The 8,751-nt window shown below is 46.8% G+C and overlaps 1 long non-coding RNA gene across 1 annotated transcript; it reads right to left on the bottom strand.

Moving 5' to 3' along the window:
* Positions 1–2,738: 2,738 nt before the first annotated feature.
* On the bottom strand, positions 2,739–7,173 carry LOC116966300. The gene is made up of 3 exons (XR_004409984.1): positions 7,086–7,173; positions 5,587–5,591; positions 2,739–2,870 (listed from the first exon to the last, which is right to left on the bottom strand). It is a non-coding gene; the product is annotated as an uncharacterized LOC116966300 (long non-coding RNA).
* Positions 7,174–8,751: the final 1,578 nt, after the last annotated feature.

The raw sequence follows: 8,751 nt of genomic DNA, 5'->3' as shown, positions 1-8,751 counted from the left end.
ACACCTCGGTGCAATACCCTCCACCCCAGGTCCCCAATGTAGAGGGGGAGAATCCCTGCGTAGAGGGACCCCCACCGGGGGCCCCCCTCGCGACCGGAAGGCAACACTGACCGCCACTTGGTGGCTGGACGGTGGACCAGGGCGAGGAAGTGCAGGGTTTGGAGGAGGAGCCTGTACAGGACACGCCTCCCTGCGTCTCGGAGGGAGATCAATGGTGTCGAGGAAAGGTGGCTCAAATTGTGTGGGACCGGCTCCCGGGATGGATTACGGCGCCTGGGTCCGATGAGTACTTCCGGCTGAGCGGGGGTTTGCTCAACCACAAGTACTACACACATTTGAACCCCCCCGTCACCCGATGGGGCGGGACAAGGACCGGCTGCTCTCACGCCCGGGCCGTCAGCCTCCACCAGCGGAGGGGGGGCCTGGTCGACGGTAACCAGGTTCCAGACTCTCAACAAGTTCCTGTAGAAGCCAGGCATCCTCATCAGGACCGCACGGCTGACGCCCACCATCAGGATCTGCGTACCTCCTTGAAGGCAGCGGCTCCGTTGGAAAAAGTGCGTCACCAGAATGTGCCACCTGGGAGGATGCCCTGAGTACAGGTATCTCTGCAAGGTCCTGAGGCGGAGAGCCGCCAACTTGGTGCGAATGCACACCAGCGACTGACTGCCCTCCTCGATCGGGAGACTCGGGTCCGCTGCAGAGACCCAGTGCTTTCCGTTGCCCCAGAAGAAGTCCACCAACATCTTCTGGATGATCCCAGCAAAGGTGGCTGATGGGACCAATGTGGTCAATCTGTACCAGAGCATGGAGGCCACCAGTTGGTTAATGACCAACACCTTGCCCCGGTAGGAAAGCACTCAGAGGAGACCCGCCCAGCGCCCCAGCCGGGTGATGACTTTCATCTCCAGCTCCTGCCAGTTCGCCAGCCAAGTCTCCGCACCAGGACTCGGGTAGACTCCCAGGTAGCGGAGGTACTCCACGTGAAAGACCTCATCTCCTCCGGGAGGGAGTCCACCTGCCAGGGACCCACCAAGAGTCCAGAACATTTACCCCAGTTGATCCTGGCAGAGGAGGCGGCCGAGAAGACTCTTTGACACTCACGCATCCTCTGCAGGTCGACGGGGTCGGTGACCATGAGGAGCACGTCATCGGCGTAGACCAAGAGGACCACCTCCATGTCCGGCCTGCGTAGAACCATGCCCGTCAACTTCCTCCGAAGCAGACTAAGGAATGGCACCATGCAGATGGCGTACAGTTGGCCAGACATGGGGCATCCCTGACGTACTCCTCTGTGGAAGGGAATGGGGGCCGTCAAGGATCCATTGACTTTCTCGAGGCACTCTGCAGTGGCGTATAAAAGTTGGATCCGGGACACAAAGTGCCGTCCGAACCCAAACGCCCGCAGAGTCCTCAACAAATACTCGTGATCCACCCTGTCAAAAGCCTTCTCCTGGTCGAGGGAGAGAAAGGCATCCACTGCCCTCTGTGGCAGGGAATTCCACAAATTCACAACACTCTGGGTGAAAAAGTTTTTTCTCACCTCAGTCCTAAATGACCTCCCCTTTATTCTAAGACTGTGGCCCCTGGTTCTGGACTTTAGTTTTCGTACTGTCTGACTGGCTGTGCAGACATGCTTCCCGCTTCCGTCGGGCATGATAATCCAACCGTATAACGTTATTCTAAAGAAACGAAAACTTTGCTGGTTCAAACTTTGGTTCAAGAAACCAGCCTCTGCATAATAAAACAATTATTGATTTACACATTCTCAATGTGAATTACGGCTCAATGTGAACTACTTACGGCTCAGGTTGTCACATCGAGCCATTCATGTGCTCACTGCAGATTGCAGGGAGAGCACCAGAAAAGCAGTACTTTCCTATCCTCCAAATGATCCAACAGGACGCTCCCAGGACACAAACTAGAATAACAGCAACAAATTCTCTGTTGATTGTAGGAACAAAGAGAAGAATGGAGGCAGAGTATAGCTATTCTGCATGTTTAATCTTAATGTTACATTTAATATGGTACAGATTACTGACGTCTTCCAGTCGGGTTTTATTTCAACCACGGATATCGAGTTTGTAAACAATGTCTTTAACACAAGTTCTCCCAGTACACGTATACGCAGTATGGGATATTGACATTGGGTTAACAGTACTTCACCAAAGCCAGCTACATCCTTAGTCATGACACTAGGATCAGCACAACGAGGGCAGACATTGCAGAAGCTGCGGCTAGATAGGATGGAAATGGCTGCAGATGCCATTACGTTTTACATTCTGATCAACACAAGCAGAGCAGACCAAGGGTGGCAAGATTTAAGATCATATTTTGACATACCCCATGGACTCACGTCTATGTGTGAGGGCAGGTTTGCTATATTATATCGAGGCCACTTGAACCCTACGAGGTGTGGAATCAGCATTGTTTTTTAGCCACAAACAATCACACAGGAAAAAGTCAGTTCAGACTATTTCAAGGTGGCTGAAGCAGGTTCTGGTTTATGCAGATATTGACACTGATGATTTTACATCTCATTCTATCAGGGCGGAATGGATGTTCCCATCGACCATATCCTCGTGACTGCAGGATGGTCAAGTCAATGCATTTTCAATTTTTTTTTACCATAGGCTGATTGCCGACCCGGGCTGTTTGCCCATTCTGTTTTGCGTTCGCTTTAGCCTCCCTTGACATAGAGGGGTTGCTATTGATTGCTTTATTCACATAAGCCATTAATAGATTTGAATCAATGTTATGGTTAACGCATTGTTGATTATTCACTCATTCTGAGTCAATCGATGCAGTGAGACGCCGGGATTTGAATCTGCGGCATGAAATCACAGAGCTTTGAACTCTTCACGGAATTACTCACGTGACTCCGAGGTAAAATAGTAAGATTAAATGAGAACTTACCAGTTTAAAGTTTGATCTTTATTTTATGAGGAGTTACGTTGGTGCCCACCACGTCCAACTCTCATAAAGGTCATATGGTAGTTCTCATGTTTGCTAATCTTACTATGTTACTTCAAATATTCTGTTATCTGTGATTGCATACCGCTGCTTTGAAGATTGACGTGCATGCTCACTGGCAGGATTCTTCACGTAATCACCAACTCCTCATAAAATAAAAATAAAACTTCAAACTGGTAAGTTCTCGTTTATTCTTACTATTCTGAATGATAATTCAGTAGGGGGCGCTGCACTGGCAGCAGCCTGTTGGCAGCGTGTCCGTCTTTTTTCAACTTTTTTTATTTTTTTAGTATGTTTAAAAGTCTGTTTTGAATGTTTCTTTGTGTGTTATGTGTGGGGGGTGGTGTGGGGGGGTAAGGGGGAAACCGTTTCGGCCGCCTCTTCCATGGAGAGGCGACTTTTTCAGGTCGCCTCCCCCGTGGCCTAACAGCATGGATCGGCGCCGACTTTCCCGGAGACACGCCCGGAGCTTCAACGGCGGGAGCAGCGTGGACTCTCGGCGTGGAGCGGGTGAGCCCTCGCTGGAGGGGAGCGCTCCGTTACGCTGGCCCGCGGCAGCCAGCAGCCTGAAGCCGCAGTCTGCAGAACTCCAGCTGGTGCGGCGTCTACAGCCCGGGATCTCACGTTGGGGACCCGGGGGAAGAAGCTTCCACTGCCGGCCCGCGGCCGTCTTCTACCGCGGGTGCGACATGGACTTATCATCGCCCCTGGAGGGGAGCTTCGACCGCCGGCCCTGCAGACTGCGGTGCTTCCGGCTGCGGCACGGCAGGTACTTTAAAACTTTGACCGCCGGCCTGCGGCCTACACCAGCCTGAAGCCGCGGTCTCTGGTTGGGAAGAGCCGATCCTGGACTCACCTTGACTTTGACTTTGTCCCTTACCATCTGGACGCCCGCAGCAACGGCTGTGGAGGGTGGTGGTCCCGACCACGGGGGAAAATGGAGGAGGACTGGCCAAGCTCTGTGCCTTCCACCACAGTGATGAATGCTGTGGTGGATGTTTGTGTAAAATTTTTATTGTGGTTGTGTTCTTTATTACTGTACCGCTGCTGGCAACCCAAATACCACCGACCTTGGTTGTGTGGCAATTAAATTATTTCAATTCAAATTATTTCATAATAGGGAGCATCTGTCTTTAACTTGCAAGTGATTTTTCTTTTTCATCGGACACAATATAACATCATTATTTTACAGCATAACCGAAAATGCTGCTGAAAATAAGAATCAATCTTCCTGATTTACCTATTTAGTTTATTAATGTTTTATTGGTGATTTTGACTAAATGCTGATTATTAAATCTCTCAAGTCAATACATATTTTAAAATCATGATCATTTTAAGATTTAATAGTTCAATTAAAAATAACACTGATGCTAATGCATACTTGTAAGAAGACAGAATGTTATTTTAATTTAAAGTACAAAGGCAGCTTGCTGTCTCTTTCATCACAATAATGATGCTCTAAATATTCCCAAGTTAATTCTTCATACCTCTCCAGTTCATAATTTTACAATTTTTAAAAATGTGACAAGGAATAGAATGTTTAAGATATCTTCTAAAATCCTGCAAATTGAAACCCAGCTGTTTGCAGAAAACCTTGGAAAAGAGTCTGAAGAAGGGTTTCGACCCGAAACGTCACCTATTCTTTTTCTCCAGAAATGCTGCCTGATCCACTGAGTTACTCCAGCTTTTTGTGCCTATCTTCGGTTTAAACCAGCATCTGCAGTTCCTTCCTACGCATTGGAAATAGAGTTGGATGGTATTTTCTCTCTATTCCACCCCCCTGCCTCTCTTATTTGGACCATTATTTGGCCCATTTTAAAAGGCAGTTAGATAGATACATGCATCGGAAAGGTTTAGAGGGGTATGGGCCAAGGGCGGGCAAATGTGCTCTTTGTGTGGAGTTTGCACATTCTCCCTGTGACTATGTACAGTTTCCTTCAACATCCTAAAGATGTGCAGGTGTGTTGGTTAATTGGCTAATTGGGATAACATAGAACTAGTGTGAACGAGTGATCGATATTCGGTATGGACTTGGTGGGCCTAAGAGTCTGTTGCTGTTGTACATTTCAATCCGTTTAATCAAAAGCTTCGCTAGAGCATCTTGGCTAGCATGGACGAGTTGGGCCAAAGGGCCTGTTTCCACGTTAGATGATGTGACAGCTCTATCATCTCCATCTTTAGCTGGATCCATCTGTCATCTGCCAGCCCCTCTTTATCCCTCTCTGTCACATCTTTATGCTGGCAATCTCCCCTCTATACTCTCAGATGCAGGGTCTCCATCTCAAACGACGACCATCCTCCTGCCTCCACGGATGCTGCCTGAGTCCTTCAGCAATCTTCCTTCCCGTTCCCACACTGACCAGTCTGAAGAAGGATCTCGACCCGAAGCATTACCTATTCCTTTTCAGGAACTGGAAGCAAGAAAAGATCAGGACCGCCAATAAATGACATGGCCAACCGTTGGCATTTTGGAAATCCCGAGCCAACAATCGGCCTATCAGGGAACCACCCTGCCTGATGTTAGTTGTTGCTGGCCGTTATTTGTCCTGGTCTTTTCTAGATTCCAGCTCCACCCCCCTGCAATCATTCTGAAGAAGTGTCCCAACTGGAAACGTCACCTATCCATTTTCTTTAGAGATGAAGCCTCATCTGCTGAGTTACTGCAGCACTTTGTAGTCTATCTTTAGCATGAAATTTATCTTGGTAAATAATGAATGAGGGACCGTGTTTTCCTAATGAGGACCAACACCCTTGCAATAATTTCACCATTTTAAAAATTCATTCAAGGGATGTGGGCTTTGCAGACAGAGCCAGAAATGTATTATCCTTGTTGCGCTTGGGAAGGTGGTGGTTAGCTTCCTTTTAGAACTGCTGGAGTTCTTCAGGTGTGGATATTCTCTCAATGCTGTTAGGAAGGGAGTTCCAGCATTTTGACTCCTGTGACAGTTGAATCTAGCATCACAGAGGGTGTAAGGGACTTGGAGTGCTGATGCTGGATTCCCAAAAGGTTAATTTAGACTTTGGACTTTAGAGATACCTCTGCCTACCGATTCTGCGCTGACCAGCGATCATCCCGTAACATTAACCTACACACACGAGGGACAATTTTTTTATACAACTTACCGAAACCAATTAACCTATAAACCTGTACGTCTTTGGAGTGTGGGAGGAAACCGGAGCACCTTGAGAAAACCCACGATGTCACAGGGAGAACGTACAAGCTCCATTCAGACATCACCCGTAGTCAGGATCGAACCTGGGCCTCTGGCGCTGTAATGCAGCAACACTACCCCTGCACCATTGTGCTGTCCTGTGCTGGTGGTTGATGAGTTTGCTGCAGTGCCCCCTATGGACGGGTTCATACTGCTGCCACTGCGTCGATGGTGGAGTGAGTGAATGTTGGTGGATGCAGTGCCTATCAAGCCATTGCAATGTCTGTGTAGTACTGAGCATCCTGAGTGTTGTTGAAGCTGCACTCAACCAGGTAAGTGGAGAATGATCCATCACACACCTGTCTTGAGCCTCAGAGATATTGGACAGGCTTTGATGGGTTAGGAGGTGAGTTATTCACCAAAGCATTGATCTGCTCTCAGTTGCTAATGATTTCAACTCCGCTTCTCAATCCTATACTGACCTTTCTGTCCTGGGCCTCCTCCATTGCCAGAGGGAGGTCACACACAAATTGGATGAACAACACCTCATATTTTGGTTGGGTAGCTTACAACTAGGCAGTGGCATGGTGGCGCAGCAGTAGAGTTGCTGCCTTTACAGCGCTTGCAGCACAGGAGACCCGGGTTGCATCCCGACTACGGGCGGTGTCTGTATGAAGTTTGTACGTTCTCCCCGTGGCCTGCGTGGGTTTTCTCCGAGATCTTCGGTTTCCTCCCACAATCCAAAGACGTACAGGATTGGCTTGGTGTATGTGTAAATTGCCCCTAGTAGTGCATGTAGAATAGTCTTAATGTGTGTGGATCGCTAGTCGGTGCGGACTTGATGGGCCGAAGGACCTGTTTCTGCACTGTATCTCTAAACTAAATTAAACCCAGTGGTATGGACATTTAATTCTCTAATTTGAATAACTTCCTCATACTTTGAACTCTTCACGGAATTACTCACGTGACTCCGAAGTAAAATAGTAAGATTAAATGAGAACTTACCAGTTTAAAGTTTGATCTTTATTTTATGAGGAGTTACGTTGGTGCCCACCATGTCCAACCCTCTCTCTCATAAAGGTCATATGGTAGTTCTCATGTTTGCTGATCTTACTATGTTACTTCAAATATTCTGTTATCTGTGATTGCATACCGCTGCTTTGCAGATTGACGTGCATGCTCACTGGCAGGATTCTTCACGTAATCACCAACTCCTCATAAAATAAGATCAAACTTCAAACTGGTAAGTTCTCGTTTAATCTTACTATTCTGAATGATAATAGGGAGCATCTGTCTTTAACTTACAAGCAATTTTTCTTTTTCATCGGACACAATATAACATCATTATTTTACAGCATAACAGAAAATGCTGCTGAAAATAAGAATCAATCTTCCTGATTTACCTATTTAGTTTATTAATGTTTTATTGGTGATTTTGACTAAATGCTGATTATTAAATCTCTCAAGTCAATACATATTTTAAAATCATGATCATTTTAAGATTTAATAGTTCAATTAAAAATAACACTGATGCTAATGCATACTTGTAAGAAGACAGAATGTTATTTTAATTTAAAGTACAAAGGCAGCTTGCTGTCTCTTTCATCACAATAATGATGCTCTAAATATTCCCGTTAATTCTTCATACCTCTCCAGTTCATAATTTTACAATTTTTAAAAATGTGACAAGGAATAGAATGTTTAAGATATCTTCTAAAATCCTGCAAATTGAAACCCAGCTGTTTGCAGAAAACCTTGGAAAAGAGTCTGAAGAAGGGTTTCGACCCGAAACGTCACCTATTCATACTCCCCCCCCCCCCCCCCAAGCCCCCTCCACTCCCTCCTTGCCCCCTTCCTCCTGCCTTGCCGTTTTACCAGTTCCACAATTCTCCACATTGTTTCTCTTGAGATCACTGCTTCACTAGACACCAATGGTCTTACCAGGCAAGTTTGCCAACCTCGCTTTATAGCTTAAATCACCCTGCCTGAGGTCATATGTGGCTGGCCCTTTTTGGTCCCGGTCTTTTCTTGCCTCCAGCTCTTCACCTCCCCCCCTCCCTCCCCCAACCCACCTGAAGACAGGTCCTGACCCGAAAGTCACCCATCCTTTGTCTCCAGAGATGCTGCCTGCTGAGTTAATCTCTTGTGTATCTGGCAACTCCTGTTCATTTCTGGTCAAGGCCAGCCCTCAGGGTATTGATAGTGTGGGATTCATTAATGTTCATACCACTTAATGTCAGGGGGTCATAGCTGGATTTACTCCAGTAGGATATTACCAAGACCTGTTATTTGTAGTCTTGCAATTCTTATGCTGTACGTCAATTCAAATAACTATATAAGTTTATTTTGACATCAATCTACAATAAATAATAATAATAATATATTTTATTGTCATTGCACGTCAGTGCAACGAGATTTAGTATGCAGCTTCCAACCGGTGTAAGAGAAAAGTAAAATAAATAAATAAGCCTTGTGACGTGACCATCCGAGGGAGACAGCCCAGGGGGGGTGGGGGGCACTCAGCAGGGCCGGTTCAGAGCCGCTATAGCTCTGGGAATAAAGATGTTTCTGAGTCTGGAGGTTCGGGCATAGAAGGCCTTGTAACGTCTGCCGGAGGGAATGATTA

Source organism: Amblyraja radiata, chromosome 36 (genome assembly GCF_010909765.2).
Source record: "Amblyraja radiata isolate CabotCenter1 chromosome 36, sAmbRad1.1.pri, whole genome shotgun sequence".
Classification (NCBI taxonomy): Eukaryota; Metazoa; Chordata; class Chondrichthyes; order Rajiformes; family Rajidae; genus Amblyraja; species Amblyraja radiata.
Note: the sequence above shows the minus strand (reverse complement) of the source record. Positions and strands in the feature narration are given on the sequence as shown.